Source organism: Lycium ferocissimum, chromosome 1 (assembly GCF_029784015.1).
Source record: "Lycium ferocissimum isolate CSIRO_LF1 chromosome 1, AGI_CSIRO_Lferr_CH_V1, whole genome shotgun sequence".
NCBI lineage: Eukaryota > Viridiplantae > Streptophyta > Magnoliopsida > Solanales > Solanaceae > Lycium > Lycium ferocissimum.
In genome coordinates, this window is record NC_081342.1 from 27,387,881 (window position 1) to 27,412,304 (window position 24,424).

The window sequence follows — 24,424 nt, forward strand, 5'->3', positions numbered from 1 at the left end:
GATATTCTATTTCTCTATTATCATTACAACAATAAATATTTAAAAGATAAAACCATTCATTCCATTAAAAAAAAAAATGGAACAATCTGCTCATTGAATTTTAGAGAATTAATAGAGAATCCCGATTCCCACAGTGAGAAAATGGCTCTGTCCAAGCATGAATAAAGAACAAGGCTTCTACAGTTCTACTTCTACCTCTTCATTCTCTGAGATATTCTTTCAGAGCAATTCAATGGTACTCATTGCGATCTTCTTTGAAGGGCAGTTCAATGGTACTCATTAATATTATCGGTTTGCTCATTAGTTTTTAAGGAAGTCGACGTAATCTTCTATGAAATACCATTATTTTTCAAAGAGTAGATTAGGAGGGGCCGTTAGTTTTTAACAGAGAATAGTTAATTTTAGGGTTTAGGACCAAAACCATCCACATTTTGTATACATCAAGGACTATTTCAATCAAGTGGGATATATCAAGGACCAAAACAATCCAACCCCCCTACAGTAAGGACCATTTTGATCATTTTCTCAACGGTTAAATTAATTAGAAGCTGATAAAATAGATATAGATATATAAATAAAAGTATAAGCACACTTTTTAGCTTACAAAAAGAGAACGTGAGAATTCTTTGTTAGATCAGAAGAGAAGAATAAGTTAATAACAACTAAACATACATTTGATTTAGTAACTAAATCGAATATTGATGAAACATCTCTGTTCAGAACACATGAAAGTCCTCATCCTCCTTTCTCATTGATTTCTTGAAGGCTCCCTTATTTTTTTTCTACTTCACAATGTATCTTTCGGAAGAAATAGATATTCGGCGTTTTACAAAAAAAAGTTCAGTTTTATGTCCTTTATTACAAGAGATCTTCAGATTTTACACATAAGGGATCTAAAAAAACACAAAAGAGATTTGAAAAAGTGATTTTCTTCTATTCAAATTGTAAGAGGTCAACAGATCTTATTTCCTCGTATCTTTATCAGGTCAGTCACACGTCAATACTTTAAGGGAAAAGGGTCAAATATATATCTCTACTTTGTTTTATTACTTAAATATACCCTCCGTTAGTGAAAGTTAATAAAAATACCCCTGACGTCTTCAAACTTCACACTTATGCCCCCATTTGCATGGAAATTTCCAAATCCTCTCAAATTACCCAATTTCAAAAAAATTACCCACTTTTTTTGTTGACTCACCCCGCCCGATCCGCATATCATCATCATCAAGCTCTCGCTTCATCTTCTTCCATAGAGAAAAAAAGAAAAAAACAAGAACATACCCAAATGATAAAATCCCAAAACTCACCTCAAATTTAATCTTTAAATCCAACTCCAAATGAGATGAGTAATGAATAATGAGTTGACATTTGACTTACGAAAGTGAACTTCCCTGATCTCTATGGAGCATATTGAAACCCACCAGAGAACGTGTTTTCTTGTTAAGTTCTAAAAAAATTATTACCATTTTAGAATATTTTTAGAAAAAACGTATGCTTCAGTATTCTTTTAAATGGATTAAAAGAAGTAAAAAAGCGTAAAATCTAGTAGTGCTTTATCAAAGAATCTTGTATGTTATGATTAAATACTAATACAATGAAAGCATGATATTATTATTACTTAATCACAGCTAATCAGTACTATATTGTTTTCCTCAATGTTATAATTTAATCATAATATTATAATTTGGGTGTGTTCTTGCTTTTTTATCATTTGAGGTGAGTTTTGAGATTTTATTATTTGGGTGTGTTCTTGCTTTTTTCCTTTTTTTTTTTTCTATGGAAGAAGATGAAGGTAGAGCTTGATAATGGTGATAGGCGGGTCGGACGGGGCGGGTCAACAAAAAAATGGGTAATTTTTTTGAAATTGGGTAATTTGAAAGGATTTGGGGATTTTCATCCAAACACTACTAAAAAAACAGGTTTTACCGACCTCAAAAAACCGACCCGCCCGAGGTCGGAAAAAACCGACCTCACGAGGTCGGTAAAGTCATAATATTTTTTTTTTTAATTTTTTAAAAATAAACCGACGTCATGAGGTCGGTAATATTGTACCAAAATTTAAAAAAATAATGTACCGACCTCATTAGGTCGGAAATTTATTTGATGAAAAATATTATAACTTTATTTTTAATTTAAAAGAATACCGACCTCACGAGGTCGGTATTATTTTAAATAAAAAATAAAATTATTAAATATACCGACCTCATGAGGTCGGTATAATCAGTCAAATAAAATTCACCCAGACCTAATTAAACTCTTCTACCTCGTTCAATTCCCATTTCTCTGCCCCTCTCCTCTCACTTTTCTCTCCCCCTCTCTCTCTCTCTCTCACCCTAGTAACTCCGGCGACGTCACCACCATTCCTACCGGTCACCTCGCGCCGCCGCCGTCCCTACCCAGCTGAAAAAATACTACTTCTTCCAGATCTCTCCCCCATTTTCTATGCTCTCAAACTTTCTTCACTTCATTTTCCCCATATCTCACGCCCTTCTCTTCTTCCAATGCTCTCCACCTTCGTTTTCCATCTGCTAGGTAAGCCCTAATTTCTCCTTTGATTCACTAATTTCCTTTCTCGTTTTAATTCCCAAAGTTACTTCCCCTTTGGGAAGTTACTCTAACTAAAATGTTAAAGCTTTGGCTGGAATTGGCCTTATTTTTTCCTTTTATTTTCTCAGTTGTTTGTGCTTGATTTAGGAGATCATTGTGCCGCTGCCTCTATTGACAACTTTGACGATTAGTAGACAGCCTCCTTAATCTTTCTGGTGTGTTTTTTCCTTTTTCCAAAAGTGCTTTCTCTATTTTAATTGTTGAATTGATGCTTAATGTAATTTGGAATTAGAAACACCATAATTGTTATCTTGCTGTCTTTTGTCTTGAACTTTATTTAAGATTTAGTTGGTGGTGGGTTGCTCTTTGTCTGATAAAGTTTTGATTTTTACCTTGACATAGTGTGTCATTAGTTGAGTTTAGACTAATATTTGCTTGCAAGAATGTTTGGTATGATCAAAAATTGAGATTGTGCTGTGATTGGTTGAGAAGTGTTTGTATTTCTGCTGCAAATTCTCCAAAAGAACTGATTTTTATTTGGTTTTGAGGTAGCTTGAACTTGTACAGAATATCATTATTGATGGTTTAGAACATGCACTAGCATGGAGTGTTTAGCTGTTCTGAAATTATCATGATATGAGTTTTAGCTATGTATTCTTTTATAAGTTTTGATGATAAGAACAACATACTTAGTGTAATCCCACAAGTGGGGTGTGGGGTCTTGGAAGGGTGGTGTATATGCAGTCTTACCCCTACCTTCACAAGGTAGGGAGGCTGGTTTCTTAGAAAGTTGTGTTGATATTGATTTAATTTGGAAAGGACCTCTAGGATTAGTTGTGTGCTTGGCAGTTGGAGTGAAGGTAATATTGGATAGGCCGTGAACATCCAACCGTTGTACAAGAAAATTGGATAGTTAAGACCTATAGTCATTAAATTCTGGCGAGAGGATGTATCATAGGCAATCAAGGTCCGTTTGATTTGTTGTAATGGCTTCAGTTAGAAGAGCATTATCCTGGATAATTTCACTTGAGAGCCTAATTTAGTATACAGTGAACTGAAAGACGAAAGTTCTGTCAATATCTCCGTTGACGAATCACCTTATCAAGAGTTGATGGCGTCTAAAAATTTTTTGATCATTGTGACGCCAACAGAAGCACGGTCATTTCAAGCTTATTATCTGAATCGATTGGCCCACGTATTAAAATTAGTGCCTCCTCCTTTGTTGTGGATAGTTGTGGAGATGGACTCGCAATTAATGGTGACGGTTGATATATTGAGGATAACGGAAATCTCAGCACACAACGTTTAGTGACATGTTCTTCATCATTTTGCCTGGATATGATGCTGGTCCATCCGTCCAAACATTTTAGTGTGAAATGGCTAATTTGGAGTTGAGTCTGTAGTTTCCTGAGTTTTATTTCTATTAATCAATGAAAAGATTATCCTATTTAGGGTTAATTGCTTTCATTCATTTAGTCTAGACTTGAGTATGTAATCTTGGTACAGCATAGTTTTGGAGGAAGTGCTAGGTAAAGTTCTCAGGTAGTTTATTCCCTTTTCGTTATGAGTAGGACAACATGTTTTGAGATGGTCATTTGTTAGTGACCTAGTTCTTATTTCACGTCCATAGTTTTTTTGTCAAGGCCGTGTCCATAGTGTTCCACACATTCTGTATAGGTGATAACAACTTAGAAGCCATACACTAATTCATGATTTTAAATGTGTTACACAATCAAACCAAGGAGGAACTCCATCTGTGAATATAGGGTTGGGGTTGGAGTCACCAAGGGGACAGAGTGGGAATCTTTGCGCCACTGTTACTCTTTGGAATTCTTTTGGGGCCTTGGGGGTGGTATGAGTTTTACCACGTCAAATATGTGTGCGTGGGTGTGTGAGAGACACTCAAATTTGAGTATGATGCTACACTTTAATCGTCTAACCTTTTTTGAGAATTGACTTTTTCCCCGACTAACCTTTGTGGTTCATTGTTCAAACAATAGACATATGCTTTGATGTCGATTAATTTGTTTGTCTATGTTAAGAGACGACCTCTTTGATACTTTTAACTTCGTCCTTTTTAACTTTTTGATGGTCAACTTGACCAACTTTTGGACTTAAATTGGACATAAGCTAATCTACTTTTTGAAATAAAATTTGGATTTTAAGAAACTACATGTATGATTTTAAGGCGTTCCTGCTTTACTGTTACCTTTATCAAAAAAAAAAAAAAAGGCGTTCCTGCTTTAAAATGCCGTCTTACATGGAACTGTTGGTCAAATATTGCTTTTTATGACTCTTATAGTGGAAGAAAGGGACTAAAGTTATGTTTTGAAGGGATATATAACAGGTTATATTTGACATATTAGTATATCGATAACTCTGGAACACTGCGTATCTTTTTTATTTCAAAGTCATTCCCTTATCAGAGAGCTACTCATTTCGGACTTTGATCTGATATTTCAATCACAATGATCTAAAACTCTCTCCCTTCCCCCCATGCACCTTTCTTTCTAGCCGGGCAGAATCTTTCGCATCCATCACCAGGTCATATTACGTAGAGGAGCCGGTGCACTTCTCCGGTTTATGACATAACCAGGTATATTCCGGTCCCTGTTTCCGTTTTTACGCATATGGACTATGATAGCTCAAATGTATACTTGCATTTGCATTCTTGAACGATCTTAGTCCTCATCAGTGGAGAAACTTGATGTAGGAGAAGATTTTTCCTTTACCCTTTTCGAAATTTCTCTTCCGCAGAAGCCTTGCTTGTTATCGAGGCAAAAGGAGTCCGAGATTTCCAGATCCGATCATATGAAACACAACCGAGGATTCTGTAGAGATTCTATTTCCTTCAAGTCATTTATATGAAGAAATCGGATGATATGTTTATTCTAGTTTTTGAGTTGGACATGGAAATTCAGATCGTAAAAGTATAATTATTTGCTTAATTATTGATATATTGTATGCAAGAAGAACTCAACAGAAGTAAATGATAAAAGTGTGCACCTAAGGAATATGGCATTAACACATATTGAAACACATCATCTTGATGGGATTGTTTACTTTGCTGATGATTCCAACATATACTCCCTAGATGTCTTTGAATAAATGAGGCAGATCAGGTCATGTATTTATTCATTTTGCATATATCTGTATGTTAGTAATCTTTCTTTGTTTCTTTTTTCATTATTTAGTGATTAACCAGCATGCTAGCAATCTTTTGATTTATGAACTATTAAAGCTTTTCTTAGTTACCAGCTGGGAAGTCCTAGTCTGAAGCTTTAATTTGCTAATTAGGGCAACTGGTGATTTGGGTTTTGAACAATGAATTAAATTGAACATTGAATTTGTTCCTTAACAATTTCAAATTTGGTGTTATTTGTGTAGATGGAATCTCGTAATTGGATGTATAATAGGACAAACGAAAACCGAGGGGGGATGAGGCAAGAATTTGTAGACGGTGTCGATGCTTTTGTTGGCTATGCAATGACACTTGAAACTTTTCTAAGTCATGGCTTGGTTAGGTGCCCTTGTGTGATATGTCAATGTAGGAATTACGAGAAACCAGAGATTGTTAGGCTTCATCTCTATAAAGACGGCTTTCAAAAAGATTATACAGTGTGGACTAGTTATGGAGAAATGAATAGTAGTTTTGGTAGATTTCAAGAATTTGTTGTTGGTGAAAGTAGTAGGGCGGTGGAACCTAATGTCCAAAATTCTAGAATGCACGACATGGTTCAAGATGCTTATGGGATGCAATCTGATTTTGAATCCGGTAGCCATGGTGAAGAAGCTCCAAATGAAGAAGCTAGTCGTTTTTTTGAACAGTTGAAAAAGGCTAGTCAGCCTTTATATGACGGGAGTCCCCACTCTCAATTGTCTATTCTTTGTTAGATTATTAAGCATCAAAGCGGATTGGAATGTTCCTCAAGGTGCAATGGATGCTGTGATTGGCCTTATACATGAATTAGTGGACCCGAATTTAGAGATACCTGAAAATTACTATAAGGCAAAGAGACTAGTGTCTAAGTTAGGACTCTCGTCGATGAGAATTGATTGTTGTGAAAATGGATGCATGTTATACTATAAGGATGATGAAGGTCTAGAATCTTGTAAGTTTTGTGGAAGAGCTCGTTTTAAGCGGACTCGTAGCGGGAAGAGGATTGCCGTTAAGGCGATGCATTACTTACCTCTTACACCAAGGTTAAAGAGGTTGTACGCATCAAATAGCTCCGCTCCTCATATAAGATGGCACAGTGAAAATAGAAGGCCGCTTGGTGTTATGTGTCATCCATCGGAAGAGAGGCTTGGAAACATTTTGACACAACATATCCGTACTTTGCGGGCCGAACCACGAAACATTAGGTTGGGTTTATGTTCCGATGGATTCACTCCACATTCTGTTTCTGCTGCACCATATTCTTGCTGGCCTGTTTTCTTAACACCATATAATCTTCCACCTGAGTTGTGTATGACTAGTCCATATATATTCCTTACTTGCATCATTCCTGGCCCACGTAATCCAAAAGTTTTGATTGATGTATACTTGCAACCTTTGATTGATGAGTTGAAAATGTTGTGGGTTGAAGGGGTTGAGACGTTTGACGTTTCTCTTAAGCAGAATTTTAATTTGCGGGCGACTTTAATGTGGACTATTAATGATTTTCCGCCTACGGGATGTTGTCTGGGTGGATGACTGCTGGAAAGTTAGCCTGTCCTTCGTACGGAGAATACTAAATCGTTCACTTTAAAGCATGGCAAAAAAAAATTCATGGTTTGATTGTCACCGTCGGCCTCGCCAATGGATCATGAGTTTAGGAGTATGAAAAATGCATTTAGGAAGAACAAAATTGAACGAAACTATCCACCTCCAAGACTTTCAGGAGAGGAAATTTGGGAGAGGGTTGAGAACTTTCCAAAAGTTACTGAAGAACCACCGTACAAGTTCGATGGATATGGGCTTGCACATAACTGGACCAAACAGAGCATATTTTGGGAGTTACCATATTGGAAGGATAATCTTCTCCGGCATAATCTTGATGTTATGCACATTTGATAATTTATTCAACACAGTAATGGATGTCAAGGGCAAGACAAAAGATAATCCAAAGGCAAGATTGGACTTACAGGAATATTGTATGCGTAAAGAGTTATGGTCACAGACAAAGGGAACGGGGTCTTCAAGCCTAAGGCTAGTTATTCATTCACAATGGATCATAAGCGAAAGATTTGTTAATGGGTTAAGAACTTGAAGATGCCTGATGGGTATGCATCAAATTTGGGAAAACGTGTTGATATGGCGCAAGGAAAGTTACATGGGATGAAAAGCCATGATTGTCATGTTTTCATGGAAACTTTACTCCCCATTGCATTTAGTAGCTTGCCTGCCCGAATCTGGAAGCCTATGACAGAAATTAGTTTGTTCTTCAAAGACTTGTGTTCCAGTACGTTGAGGGTAGACAACCTGGATCGAATGCATCAGAATATTCCTGTAATAACAAGTAAGTTGGAGAAAATTCTTCCACCGGGTTTCTTCGATGTGATGGAACATCTTCCAATTCATCTTGCGGAGGAAGCTCGACTCGGAGGCCAGTTCATTGTCGTTGGATGTATCCCTTCGAGAGGTAATAGGTGTAAATTTTTATTTATTTCTCTCTACTAATTTATTTTAAAAAATCATGCTTAAAATAATATTGTGCAGAACTATTGGCAAGTCTAAACGGGGTATCAAGCAGAAACATAGAGTTGAAGGATCAATTTGCGAAGCCTACCTTGCTAAGGAAACAAATTTCATTTCGTTCTTACTACTTTGGGAATGATGTGCCATGCTTGCGAAACAGACCCAATCGGCATTATGAAGGAGGTGAGAATGATGCTTTAGCGCCGATATCAATCTTCAATCGACCGGGTTCAGGTTCAAAAAAACGTACAAGAGAATTTAATGATATGGAGTCTAAATCTGCATCGATACATGTCTTGCTAAATTGCCCGGAAGTTCAACGATATTATGAGTAAGTTATTATTATTTTTCACTAAATATCCAAGTGCAAAGCATAACAACTAACTCAAACTCCATTTTGTGGACATTACTTTGTGCATTTAAATGGCATTGAAAAAGTGTACGACCAGTTTGGGAAGTGGTTTAACGATTATGTAAGTGTTACGTACCTTTTCACAAAGCTAATATAATTTAAAAAGTGCGCATTATATTATTGCTAACTTACTATTTCTTAACTATTAATAGGTTTACAGTACAGAGTATGGTTATCATGACCAACTTTTAAAGGACATATCTTGGGGACCCGGTATGGTATATTCTATGGACAAATATGTGGTAAATGGTTTTAAATTTACTACCGAAGAACGATCTAAGCAGACGAAAACTAACAACAGCGGGGTTTGGGTTAAAGGTGGGGATGGAAACCAAGCCGGGGTCGATTATTATGGTGTAATTAAGGAGATCCTAGAACTGGAATATTCTGGTGGTGGCAAAAAGAGAATTGTACTTTTTCGGTGCAAGTGGTTTGATCCAACCCCAAATAGAGGTACAAGGGTACTCGACGGCAAGATAACATCATAGAAGTAAATCACACGAGGGAGTATGCGGCTTATGATCCTTTCATTATTGCACAAAATGTTAGACAAGTGTACTATGCTCCTTATCCCTTGCGTCCAGATAAGTCTGCTTGGTGGGTGATAATTAAAGTCAAGCTTGTGGGTCGTGTGGAAGTGCAGAATGTGTTGCCTGTTGCGTTCCAGGATGATGACATATCAGTTGTTCACCAAACAGTTGACAATGAGTTAGAAGATGATTTAGAGTATGCAGAACACATATTGGAAGAAATAAACGCAGAAGATATTAATGCAGAGGTGAACGAATGTAATAATGAAAACGAAACAACTGATGAGGAAGAATGGTCAGAAGAGGGAGATGGGGATGGGGATGAGGATTAACAACAATTAGTAAGTAATTTTTTAAGACTTACATATTTTCTTTACATGTTTCAAATTAGTAGCTGATTGTTTACTTCCTATTTATAGGTTCTATCTGGAATGATTTAGCTTTATTACTCTATTTTCGAATAGTATCAGTGTTTTGAAGTTGGCAAATTTTATGAAATTACATTTTTGTGCGTCTTTATTCTTCCTCCTTAGCCTCTTAAAAGCATCCTTATGTTGTTTCTTTCTCTTTTGTTTCCTTTTAGATACCGCAACGAAGACATTCTTTGAGCCATTTCGACATTTTAGAGATCTGTGAGGGGTAATGCACTTGACAATCTTGACGGTGTAGTGGTACGTTTTACGAATTTTTCCCTTTTGTAGAATTTTACCTTACTAATCCTATTGAGGCAAACTAACATAACTAGCAAGCATGTAGAAAATATGAACTTGACAAAATGGTAGTGACTTGATGCACATTAGTGAATGTTAGACAAATCTGCAAATTGCCTGCATTTACATGACCTGATGTACTAGTATCCTCTCTGCTAGCTTGTTGAGTTCCAGGGCTAATTTTGGTGCCTAGGGCTAATTTTAAAAATGAAATGAATAACTTGATCTTGATCAGCTGATGATCAAATTCAGACCATAAAACTGCTACTTGATGCAGCAGATGAATGTTTGGAAGGGCAATCTCAGGCAGTTTTCAAACTACTGCCATTTAAGTAGTTCATTGTCACTAAAATATAGCTAGTTCCTCACCTTGCTGCTTCTTTTAACAAGAACGTTTTGGCACTAGATAATTCCAATCGCTGAACTATTTACTTTTTAATTTCGTGTCACGGTCTCTATATTTTGTGACTCTAGGTCTTTTATTCATTTCCCACTTGGGTTTGTCAAACGGATATCGACAACTACACGGGGAAGATCTTTGTGCAAAAATCAAGGTTAGTTGATCTCCTTCTTTATTGCAGTTCTCTTTCCAACTTAATATGTCTATTGCATATTCATATTAAAGTAGTAAATGCATTCTTGACCATACTTCAGTTTTCTAACCCCGAGCCTTTTAATTACACAGTAATTGAGGATTACTTGTTATGCACATTTATTTATATACAATTTCTTGGCAGAGAGTTTGTGTGCTGATTGCCATAGAAGATGCAATATACAAAATCAAATACTTGACTAAACTATAGTACCCAAAGAAATTTCCTTGTATCCGGATGTCCTTTTAAACAATTTCAGACAATGTATCTTCCTGCGACTAAAAGATCCTCCAACCTCAATTAGAAAAGATAAACAAATAAATAGAAAAACAAAGGTTCAACTTAGCATGAATTAGCTAGTTATTGTAAATTAGTTTTGTTGTACGAATGGATCATTGATAGTTTGACTTGTAAGTAAGTCGAAGATACATAATACGAAGTAAGTTTTACTTTTCATTTCTTAGTTGTCGTTCTTTGATACTTGATAGTGGGTTGTTAATATGTTTATTTGTGTTACTACGTTCGTATGCGAATTACAAACCGGATGTACGATAAATAACATGTTCTTCCTTCGCCCTTAACCGTAGTATACGCAAAAAATGTGAATCAAAGTAAGTAGATTAAATTCCATGCATTGCATTGCTTTTTGTAACTGATGAAAACAACAGCATTTTGCCCCAACAGTATTGCACAATCTTCTAGCTATACTGATTCCCAAGTAAGATCAGTTGCACAGTGATATCTTTGCACTTCCATGTGATTCTAGAGTTGAACCTCATCAGTAGATTTGCTGCACAAAATGCCTTGAACTCCTGAGACCAATTCTGAACATTGCCACTATAGAATGACAGCAATAAACCAAAGAAACTTATTTGAACTAGTCTTTGCGATCCCGATCCGAGCGAGGATCACGTCTTGTCCGAATGTCCTTTTTGCATGAAAATATTCCATGTAAAACTTAGCTGTCCAGTGACATTTCCTCTGTGCATTTGACCCATCTGATGCCTTATGTGGTGAAATGTAGATTAAGCTTGAATCACATCATTTCCTAGAGTAGGATCAGTGATAAGAGCAAGTTTCCACAGTTCACCACTTCTGGTGTTTCCTCCTTGTACAGCAACCTGCAAAAAGAACAGAGAGTTAGTTAAAAGACCACCATGTTCTCCTCCCAAAGGACTTGAACATGATTAGTTAAAAGACCACCATGTTCTCCTCCCAAAGGACTTGAACATGATGGTAGAAAAAAAACTTCCTCCTCACACCAGCCACCAAATCCAACCATATGCACTTCCTTGGTCTAGGCTGTAGCCTTCAGCCCACAGCCAACATCCACTATCCACCATATTTCACATTTTGCCCCTGGTCCTGAAATTATCAGTCTTGATAGTCCAAACCATCAGCTCTCCATACAACATATTTGAAAATGATTGTATAGATCATATCCATCATCCTAGCAGACTTTTCGACCTAAAAAACCATATTTCCCATTTTGCCCCTCAAAGCTTGTCCAGAGGTTTTTTTTTTGTTTTTTGTTTTTTGGTTTTTTGTAATTCTCCTTCTGTCTTGTATATCTGTCTTGAGCCGTTTCCAGAAGTTACTGTAAGAGTACCTTTTTGTGTCTCTTCCATATTTTCTCTTCCATAAACAAAAAGAATTGATTTGAAATGTATATAGTTTGCTTGCATCTGGACGCTCTCAGTATAACTTGTACCTATGTTATGGTTTCTAGAATGGAAAAAAGGTGACTGCTAAGCTGATGAATGTAGCCCTTCTCATAGAAATTCATACCGGGTGTTTGATGATTTCAATTGCTCTTTTGTGGTATGCAGTTCTTTTTCCTTTCTGTCGAATGGACTGCTACAGGCCTGTTTTCATGACTATGTGTCTTCTTGCACCATATTGAGCTGCTGATTTATATGTTTTTCTTTGCATAAATACCTGATTTCTTTGCTTGCTGATTTACCTTAGCATCTGTCTCCATTTGGACAGGTTTGTCTCCAGACTCCGGAACACCATTGTCGCCACAGGCAATTGTACCGCACCATCTGCATATTTACATCGATTTCGATGTAGTTGAAGAAGCATTTGAAGCTTCATCTGTTTCCATTTTGGCAGAGTTCATTAGCTGTCTCTTTCGAATCGGGACTTCCACCTCTTCTTCTTCCAAAAGCTAAATTACGGACAAAACCATCAAGGTTGGGCGATAGTCTTTCCATTTATTTTCACGGGACTTCCACCTCTTCATCCGCACTTGCTTGCATTTTGAACTATAGCGTGTTGTATTTTTGGTAGCCAAATCTAATAAAGTGTATTAGAGTAACAAACATGTATTACTACTACTATGTATTGCTTTTCGATTAATTTATATTTGCGATACTTACATATATTATTGTATAGATGGCAGGTGAAAAAAAGGGTAAGAAAACAAAGAAGGCTAAGGAGACGGGGGTTTCCCAGAGACCACCACAAAACCTTGTGATTAGAGATAGAAGCCCGTCGCCACGTCTCCCACCACGCGGTGCTCCATTGCCTTATGATCCCCTCATGAACGGCATTGCATATAGTCTTCCACCTCCATACAGCTTTGGTCGGCCCTATATGGCTCCACGCGAGGGCTTTACTGAGGCGCCTCCCCAGAGCCCCTCGATGATGTCCACACCAGGTTATCCTACCCCACAGGGCTTCACTCGGTATACTTCCGGATCTCAGCAGGCTACGTCTTGTGGTACTCCGACGGCCACTCCCAGTCCGACTGCATCACATCATTCTTCATCATCTACTGAACAGTGCAATATTACGGGTCCTGATCTTCGAGAAATTAGATCTGCGCCACACACTCCTACTGTGAATGACTGACGTGGAGGTGTAAGTGCTTCATCACTGGAATCTTATGATTCATCAGGGCGACTCATCATCGAGCCTGCAGGATACGGGTATGAGGTTCCTTCTGCTAGAAGAACTCCTATCACCAGTTGCCTTTATCCAAAAAATTACGCTCTAAATCAATTCTAAGTGTTTAATTTTTATATTTTTGGTAGTTGGTTACCAGACAAAGCTTCAAGTCTCCTTACGAATGAGATAGAAAAACTGTTTAAAGACTCACCTACTTGGGGCCAGATGTCACCAAATCGCCAGAGACAGATCTATTATGCATTTAAGGTATACGCATTTATTATTTCTAAGTGTACAATCCGGTTATATTGATCGATTCCTTATTAATAAACTCATTTACTTTTCATTGCAGGAAAAATGTGTCTGGCGCCCGGAACATGAGAAGCAGCTAGCCCAAAACTTCAAGAAGAAAGCTCAGCGCTTACTAGGTGACATGTTAGGAAGGGTTCGTGAATCTAATAAGAAGCCCAAGTGGATCCTTCCTGAAAACTATGCCAAGCTACTTCATTACTGGACAACTAATGAAAGATTCTTACAACTAAGTGACATAGGGAAGAAGGCTAGAAATTTGACGAAAGGTGGCTCCCTACACACTAGTGGGGCTATGAGCCAAGAGGTCGTGAGGAGGAAGGCGGCAAGTCTACCTTAAATGCGTACTTGTAGGATTGTGAATTTACTTTATTTTCTTTATGTCTAATCAATTTATTCTTTTGTAGGAACTAAAACGGGGGACGCCAGTGCCTCAAGATGAGGCGTTCAAAATCACTCACGTGAAGAAGAAGGCAAACACTAATGATCCAGACCAGTGGTGTGAGGAACGGGATGAGCGGACCTACGTAAGCTTCCGTTTATTTTTCATATTTTGTTTGTTAGATTAAGTTGTCTATAGCGAGTGACTTACTTGAAAACTGATTGGTTAAGATGTAATTTCATCTACTTCATCTAGTTTGTATATGGATTGAAGTAAATTGAATATGTAAGTCACATGTGAGAGAAAATATTTCCAACACGCATATGAGTGGAGAAAAACGCACATACACAAACCTATTGTAGTACCTTAAGGAGATGCAAGTGCTGATCAAGAGATATTTAGATCTGAATAGCTTCGTATAAGAGCCTCTGAATTCCTGTGTAGCTTAGTATAAGAGCCCCTGAAACATGCATACATAGCATAACTCAATTACCAATTCTACAAGTATCCAACAAATGGATATAGTTATTCAAAGCCTATACCAGATAATAGAGCCTAATAAATATCTCTAGAATTTCCATCAGAACAACATAAACAAGACTTACATCTCCTTAGCAATAGAGGCAGAAAGCCATTTGATCTTTAGACAACAAATAGGAAACATCATAATAGTGAAGTCCTCGCTTCGCATATCATCCCTCACCAGTAAAATAGGAAAGGAATAACAAAGGACAACTCATTATGTTCCAAGAATATAATCAAAATAAGAGCTCTTTCAAGAAATTGACACGGAATAACTCAGTCGTCATTGGCATAGTAAACAAAATAAGAGCTGCAACCTTACCAAAAAGTAATAAAACATGAAAGAAACAGAGAGATATACCTATAGCAAAAAGTAACTTAACTAGGAAGGATCTTTTTGTTCTAACTTTCTAAAACAAACACTAGAAAAGCAGATTTAGCATAAAGATTCAAATTAAAAAGGAAGAGAGAATCACACCATCTCTGTATCAACAAGAACGAGAACGAAAATATTTTTCATTGCATCAACTCCTAATCACTGAGCAGTGAATCTTCTTCTATAACAGAAATAGAGCAGAAGTAAGGTAAATAATCGAACTATGTAATAATAGAATGGCTATGAGGCTTTAAATCTATAAGTACTACCTCACATCGTCTTGATAGTATTTTAGTAGGAAAATATGCTTGTGTTGACAATGGCTGGAATCATGATAACAAAGTGAAGAGTAAAATCAGTAGTTAGCAAATATTTTTTTTAAAGTCACTGCCACAATAAACATTTATATAACCCAAAAAAAAAAAAACTTCAATGATCAAATATAACATTCAGCTAATGGCCTAATATGCAAAATAGTATATAATTCACCAAAAATTAAGAAACAATTGAGTGAACTGAAAATACTTACATGATGGTATCAATACTGATTATGGTTTATGTAGTCAAATAAAATTGGGTTCAACATATTTCTTTTCTTATTTTCACTATTTTCATCAGGAAGAAGTTAGCCAATTGATTTCAACCATCTTTTAGTTGAATTGTTAGTAGTATTGATTTCAACCATGTTCTATTTTGGTTGTTTACTAAATATTTGATAGTTTTTTCTGTTTGCCATTTTAGTTTTGATATCATAACATGTTTTGTTTTGTAAATCATTGTACTCTTACAACATTATATACTTGATCTATCTCATTGTTCCGTGCTATGAATCTTTTTAGTTAGCAATCTCTCGATTCTTCTAAAACCTTTGAAGTCTAAATTTATCATTCAATTTATACTTCGGGTCAAAAACCGATTTTTAGTATAATGGTCATGTTGGAAATTGATGTAAATCACGGTTTGTTCTCACTTGTCAACCTATATATCGTTATGATAAAACAAACCGTGTAAGTAATGCGCACCATACTCTTGTTAGTTGTTACTGAGAGAGAGGTTAAAATGGTTTTAGCAGTTCACTAGGTTTCCTAAATGCATGCAACTTAACAGAGGCATGATGGTAAATGTAGAGGCGCTGTCCCTTACCCCTCTTTTATTTGTTTATGTCCTTTCGAGATTTAGCTTGGTTGCTAATTTTACTTTCTAATTTCAGAATCAATATCAACATTCAAAGGCGGAGTTTCTTCGTACTCAGCCACCCAACACACGGTGAAGAACAAAGGGAGGAAAGGTGGCTTGAGAGTGTTGGTGGTCCCACTAGGTTTATGGCTTACGGAATGCCACATCGTGCATTTCGTCAATATCGGTCGCCCCTGGAAGGCCTACATTTTTCCAATACCGAGTCGTTTGATAGAGTGAGGGCTATGGCCATGGAGCAAAAGATTGCCGAGCTATCTAGCCAACTACAGGCCTCAGAGGAAAGGGAGAGGCGAAGGGATATGCAGTTTGACGGTATGAGGCCCAATTAGACGCATTACTTGCTTCGAGGGGGATTCCCTCATGTGCTGATGATGTTCGTAACCCCCATACTCAATCTAGTGGTGCGGATGATGATGAGACTCACGTGTCAAACACACAAAGGCATATTTGAATGTTAATGTTGTGGTGGATTTGTGGATTGTGTAAGTGTTTTGTGGATGTTTGCGAGGGGTGAACTAGTCTAGTGTTGTAGACTAACTTAGTGTAGATTAGTTTAATGTTTTGTGGATGTTTGCAAAGGTTGAAGTAGTCTAATATCTCTTTTGAATGTTTGAATGACGTTTTGATTCAACTTTGAAGTAGTTTCGAATTGAATTTGATGTATTGGTGGTTGTAGTATATGTGTTTGTTGAAGTAGCTTAATGTTTTATGTATTTGTAGTAGTTTCGTGAATTGTTGGCAGCTATTTGAGTTGGTTTTAGTTGAATATAAAGTTGTTTTCATATTGACAGGGGGGCAGCTGGAGTAGTAGTTAGATTCCACCAATTTGTTTCCAGAATACCGACCTCATGAGGTCGGTTTCTGCAAAAATTTTCAAAAAATTAAAAATTAACGACCTCATGAGGTCGGTTTTATGGAAAATTTTCGCAGAAATTGTAAATTACTGACCTCATGACGTCGGTTTTCTGCGAAATTCTCTACAAATTGCAAATTACCGACCTCATGAGGTCGGTTTTGTGTAAAATTTTCCCAAAAATTAGAAATTACCGACCTCATGAGGTCGGTTTTCTGTAAAATTTTCCCAAAAATTAGAAATTACCAACCTCATGAGGTCGGTTTTCTGTAAAATTTTGCCAATAATTACAAATTACCGATATCATGAGGTCGGTTTTCTGTAAAATTTTCCCAAAAATTAGAAATTACCGACCTCATGAGGTCGGGTTTCTGTAAATATTTTGCAAAAATTGTAAAATTCCGATCTCATGATGACGAAAATCTAAAACAATATATTGCATAATCATATAAATTACCGACCTCATGAGGTCGTTAAACTCATATCATTATATTATTAATATAATTTACCGACCTAATGAGGTCGATACTTTATATAATTAATATCCTGCGTAAAAAAATTTACCGACCTCGTGAGGTCGGTTTTTTGCGACCTCATGAGGTCGGTTATATTACCGACCCACTCTTTTCCGACCTAATTTTGAGGTCGGTTTTTGGCCAAAACCGACCTCATGAGGTCGGAAATAGCCATTTTTTGAGGTCGGTAAAACCTGTTTTTTTAGTAGTGAAATAGGGGCATAAGTGTGAAATTTGAAGACACCAGGGGTATTTTTATTAACTTTCACTAACGGAGGATATATTTAAGTAAAGGAATATATTTGACCCTTTTCCCATACTTCAATTCTGATAAATCAAATAGTGAAGATCCTCAAGTCAGTGCCAACTATGACAATACAACCCTTGAAATAATGTAATGTGCTTTCTATATAATAGAGCAAAGATAGTTGGCTGAATATTTTGTCAAGCCTCAATTTTACCTTTACTTATATATCAGTCTTAACAGACCATTAATAAGTATTCGACCTTTAAATCCATTTTAAAGTAGTACTGATTTTTGGCTGCCATATTTGTTTTATTTGGAATTTTTCTCTGTTAAGATTGTTGAATCTCTATGAGATGTAGCAAAAAGATATTCTGAGGAACGAATTCACTCCATGTGTGGATTCCAAAGAAATTTAAATTTAAATATCACTTCTAAAAATTAGATCATGACTAATCAAGTAAGTCCCCAAAGAAGTCCCGCACAAACAACTTAGGAAATTTCACCAGTATAATACCTATAACACTAAAGTCTCGTGATACTTCTAATTGATGTAATCAAATGCTTAAAAAGCCCAGTGATGCAATAAAAAAACCTGTAATGAACACAACTAAGAATAAAACTTACATTAAGATTGCGGTGAATATGTCCATATTGATGATGAAGTAAACCTTTTAGTACTTCATAGAGAATGGTTGCAAGAGGGTGTGCGAACGTAACCAAGAATCAAAGACCCATTCATTCTCAAGACAATGCAACGCCACCATTTTATCTGCTTATTCGTGCCGCCAGGACCAAGATTATAAACCGACACCGACATCATTTCCATCGAGAGGGAGAGAAAGAGAGAGAACGATTGGGAACACCATTCTGTTGTTACTATTTTTATTGCCATTACCGAGGCAAGCGGCCGTTAACAATTTAAGTGTTGCAACCGTTTCACTAAGTTTGGAAGGAAGCGACCTTTGAGTTATATTTTTGTTATACTCCGTAATAGTAGCAGGTAACATAACTGAAAAAATTAAGGAAATGGCAAAAAATAGGAAAAACATAGCAGGTAATACATATATATATATATATATATATATATATATATATATATATATATATATATATATATATATATATATATAAAAGCTACACTATGGGGCTATCATCATCATAATATTGTACCCGGCCTTAATAGGATTCGGCGTCATCGTACCCAACTGCAATGGTGTGCACAATAGGTGCCGTACCCGGCCAACTATAGCATGGCTCGGTGTCATATATATTAAAAAAGAAAGCATGCATGTCATCCATCCTCAGAGGCACTCAGATGTACAGGTTGAACTTCTTTTATCTCATGTTATTTTCATGTCTTTATTATGTTGCTCTTTCACACTTTACATACCTAGTACCTTGTCCATATTGACGCTCCTTTTTCCTGGGGGACGTTGCGTTTCATGCCCGCAGGTACAGATAGACAGTTTGGCGATCTGCCTCCGTAGATTGCCGTTCAGCTGACATCGGATCACTCTTCTTGTTCCAGAGTTGCCGTTGTACTTTTGGTATGTTATTATTTTGTGTGCATATGGGTATGGCGGGACCCTATCCTGAACTTTTTAGATCGGATACTTCAGTAGAGGCTTGTAGACAGTCATGGTTTAGCTAGGTTTTGTATGGCCCCTTTGGCCTATATTTTTGCTGTACAGTACTTCTCAATGGCCTTGTCGGCTTGCTCAGTTTTTGACCAATATAGTTGCATAGTATGTCTTATTGGGCTCATCCCTTTCTCAGTATATTTCTCATATGATTTAACAGTCTGTCATCTGGTGAACCCCGAGGTCCACTCCTGTTTATAATTATGATAGAAAAGTATGTTAAACGGTGCTCGGGAGGTAGGGCCTAGGTGCCCGTCATGGCCTCTAGTTTGGGTCGTGACAGAACCTCGCATATGTGGAAGGATTAGAAACAATGTTCAAGTTCGGTATGTTTGTTCTGAGGTCCTAAGTTGGGTTATAATGGATTGATCCCTTTTATATGTTAATGTTGCCCCTCCCTGCTTTTTCCTTTATATGATTCATGTGTGTGTTGTTTCAAACACTCTACTTGAACCTGAAAATGCATTGCTTTCCTTTAAAGATTAGTCTGAACTTGGCCACACATCTATTCCATTTGTCTTCTAGCTTTTTATGAGAGGTGAACCATGAATGAAGAAAGACATGAGAGAAAAGCGTATTGTCTAATGATTGTGAGGCCCCAATTTCATGCCCGTTGTGTCCTTAAAATCATGTTATCAACATTGAAACGTCTTAAGGATACAAATAAGGATAATTGTCTCTATGTGTAAATGTTTCTTGTTAGCCTATAAGTTCTGAATATCCTGCATACCGCCGGTATCATGCCTTTTCTACCTTTAGAGATTGCCTCTATGTCCTTCAGAATGTTGTTATGATATGCTAAATAGATAGAAATAGGTTTCTGTGAATTTGCATGGCTGTTTTACTCAAATATAGGCTGTGTATACAGAAGATATGCCAAGATATACTAAGCATATACAAAAGCTCTGTATTCCTATGGTATATATGAAATTGTATATCTAGTATAGACATGGTATATCATTTGTTATAATCAGAATTGTGGCCCATATGTTGCAAGAATATGACTTGGGTCTGGTTCTTTGTTTATTTTGTAGATTGGGCCTTTCTTTTATACATTATTGCTCGATTTGCACTTCAGGCCACATTTGCTATCAAAACTGGGTTTGCTTATCCGGATTCTCTTCATTTTATATGTCTGGGCTGGACATCTTTTGTATGCGTATTAACTGCTCAAACATATATTAATTTTTCCAACTTATGTGCATGATCAACATATGTGGGCAATTAGCGTGTGATAAATGAGTAACTTAAGTTCTAGGTGCTCTCTAACTTTCTTTCCCCTTCTTCTCTTTTCTTTGCTCGTATGTGAAATCACACGGGCCATTTGGGCCATTCTCTGCCAAAAATAAACTAGTTGGGCTAAAGGCCCATCCCCTTCTTTGATCGAGTCCGGACCTGAATAATGGAAGCTAATATGTATTGAAGGCCCACCTGTGGATGAAAATAGGCAACTGGTGGGCTTAGCCTAAACTCTACTTCATTATTCTTTTGTATATGTGTATATGTATTTGTAAAAGACTCCTGCAAATATTGAAACCCTTTTATGTGCATAGAACTTAGAAAAAAAAACATTTAGTATTATTAGGAAGTCGCCTAAAATAATTTTTCAAACTTGGTTAATCTCAACACTCGCATGAAATGGGTACTTAATGTCTTCAGAGTCTTCTTCAAGTATAAAACTGGTTTAATAATACAGTTAAGTCTAAATGATTTATGAAAGTGGAGTTAAGTCACAATTTTTGGGCCTTCCCCCCTTTTGTGAATTCTGGAAATGAAAGGGTTAGAAATAAAAGTAGTTTTTAGGCCTTAAGCCTATAAAACGCCTCTTTTAAAAATGGAAGACAAAATTGTAGGCTTCGATCTTTAATATTAAACTAGACTGAATCAAAAATGAACTTTATTTGCCTAAACTTAGACAATTTTTTTAGAGGAAGAACAAAGCATTTTGGGGCCAAAAGTCCAAACTTAAAGGGATAAAACAAGAGGAAATACACTTGACTAGTTTGAGAATAAGATGGCTTTGGAGTTAGAATATGATTAACCTTATTGAGCTTCAAATGAACTAAATGGACCCAATAACTTATTTTATACTTATATTATAAAAAGGAGATATAATGTCTTATATAAGTTAAAAAACCGATAAGAATTAAACTCATATCATTAGGACCAAAATAGTAGCGACTCTACTTGGGAGAAAATCCCGAGTGTGTCTTGGTCAGGAAATGAAGTGAGTTAATGCTTATATGAATTTTTGAAACTAAAAATCCCCTTTTCTAAGGGGACGTTTTGCCGGAAATTTGAATTTACGATAAGCATGACATTTTTGCGATAAAGAATACACTTTAAGCAAATAATTAAAATAATCACACATTGAAGCTCGTAGGTCAACCGTATTCTACGGATCCTTAATACTAGGGTGCTTAAAACCTTTCCTAGGGGATCACCAGAACCCTTACCTCGAACTCTGGTTTAAAAAGGATTTTTCTCTTTTTTGAATAAGCCCATTTAACCCAGTTTTCCTAATTTCCATTATAAAATTATGTGGTGACTCTAAAAATAGTAAATCCAATTTAGAGCACTAACAACCTCTTAGTGGCTTTTATGCACCCACGTGAAGGTGAACTGTAACAACCATCACTGATGTATCATTGACCAAAAAAGAATTCAGCTAAGTGTACAAACACTTCTTACCAGGTTATGACTATTTGAGGTTAAGACTTTATCTAGGCCTATCTTGAGATTAACATGAGAAACAAATAAAGAGTGTCCATTAAGGGATTAAGACATATTAACTTAATGCAAAGAAAACTCAAAGTAATTTCTACATCAGGTTAAATGAACACAAGCTCAGATAGTCATGTTAAAGCTTTTAATACTTTTAATACTTTTAATACTACTTGAAGTTAAATGAACACAAGCTCGAATAGTCATGTTAAAGCTTTTAATACTACTTCAAATTCATTTTACATGTAAAGACTCCAGACAACTAATTTGAAACTCATTTAAGCATTTTGTTAGGTCTAAACCTCTCTTGAATCCTTAAGGGATGATCAGTTAAGAACAAATCACATAGCAAATGGGTTTTTTTAAGCATGCTATTGATGAAATTAGGCTAGTGAAGGCACTAATCACTTGCAAACTTCAGCACTAGGCATTTTAGAAGTCAAAACCCTATATGCAGCATCTATACCCCAATTGAATTTTGAATATCCAACTACCAAAACATAACATTGACCATTAAAGCGAACATAGGTATTAATAGACCAAAAATTAGACTAAATGTCACGATCCACATTATAGGTCGCGCGGGCACCTACCGTATTATCACCTAGTAGGTGAACCCTTACCAACCAACCCATGATTCATAAATCGTCTTTACAAGCATGAAACCACTAACACAAGTACTAGGTGGAAAACATCATAACCCTTTTCATAAAATCAAGAGAAAAATTTCCAATTCCCGGTATCTAGTCTAGACATGTACAAGAGCTTCTATAATACAAGGAATAGACCGAAAATAAAATGACACAGATTCTTCCTGGAATGAGATGAGCAAAGCCGTAGGGAGATGTCTGTCAACCAACTAGTGAAACCTTCAGTAATAACCTGAAACATAGCTACACCCCCGAAAGGAATGCAACAAGAGTAGTATCAGGTCACCACATGTACTGGTAAGCATCATAGGCCTACTAAGATTAATTCCCGCAATATAATATAAAATTAAATAGAATAAACATATATATTAATTAACGATTACTCCTATTAGCAATTCCCATTAAATAACAGTGCATCATGAAATAACTCGGAGTCCCTTTATTACTATCACTCATTTAATCGCATGATAAGGAATAACATAACTCAATAACCTAGTGTATATCTCAGACTCTCAGACATTCATAACTTGAAAGTAAGAATTTAAAATAACTCTTCATACCGCTTCATTCTATCATACTGATTAAATTCCCCCTTTATTCCCACAACACGACAAGCTTATTAATTAACTGGCAGACACATTGGTAATACGAATCCAGACAGCTCTCAGCTGCTATCTACTTATAGATTATTCCTTCTAACAATTATCAACGACCCATGAACAATGGAACACCCAATTAAAGTAACCCATTCTAGCCCTTCCTGACGTAAACATTAATTGCAAAAGAAACCCCAATTATTTTACTACGAAGGATCCAACTTTTGAAATCTCGAAAGTGAATCATACCTCAATGTGAAGTACAATGAAATAAATGTAGTCTCTCACTAACTATGTACACACATGCTAAATGGTAATGTTTTCCCAAATAGCCATGACCTGCAGGCGACCCATGGTGTCCATGTACCACTCGTTTCAGAACGAATCTCGAACCACGAGTTCACAACAAGGCTACATCATCACCCCATGTCAAATGTGCCTTACGTAGATGTATATGTTCCATCTTCAATTGTTATCAGTATTATCCATCACAATGTATTATCAGTAATTTCCATTACAAGCCATAATGTCTTAGCTGAACATAATCAAATCATAAACACGAAGTGATGCCAGAATCAGTGACGTACCAATCGAATTACCACAAGTCATCCTAGAACTCGATATTAATCATGCATACCTACAATGAAAGTTACTATAGTGAAAGCGTCGCCTAACATATCGTAATCCAACATATAATGAGACTAATCTATCAACGCATCCAGCCCAACCCTTCCAGACACACCATGATTACACATGCAACACTAATATCCCTCTTGAACAATTAGCTAAGTTTCTCACTACTACATGCCTTTTTAATACTACAGCATCAACCTATCATATACCCAACCGAACTCCTTATCCGACAACCTAATTATGCTTTCTCCCGTTAATTCTACGTTATATATATGTTTCATTAATCAAAGTGTAACTCAAGTAAATCATAACCTACCTCGATGCCGAGCAACTATCACGAACGTGCATGCAACCTTTCCCTACCGTATTGCAGAACTGAAGCTTGATCGATATCCCTAGGAATTTATGAACACGAG

At 36.5% G+C, this 24,424-nt stretch overlaps 1 long non-coding RNA gene across 3 annotated transcripts; it reads left to right on the forward strand.

Moving 5' to 3' along the window:
- The first annotated feature begins 2,293 nt into the window (after positions 1 to 2,293).
- Positions 2,294 to 13,988, forward strand: LOC132053515 (uncharacterized). Of its 3 annotated transcripts, none has more exons than XR_009414137.1 (6): positions 2,294 to 2,532; positions 2,676 to 2,762; positions 9,753 to 9,840; positions 12,870 to 13,412; positions 13,522 to 13,631; positions 13,717 to 13,988. It is a non-coding gene; the product is annotated as an uncharacterized LOC132053515 (long non-coding RNA). The 3 variants fall into 3 exon arrangements; XR_009414139.1 differs by having other exon boundaries at positions 12,870 to 13,405; positions 13,511 to 13,631; XR_009414141.1 differs by having other exon boundaries at positions 2,295 to 2,532; positions 2,695 to 2,762.
- The last annotated feature ends 10,436 nt before the right edge of the window (positions 13,989 to 24,424 follow it).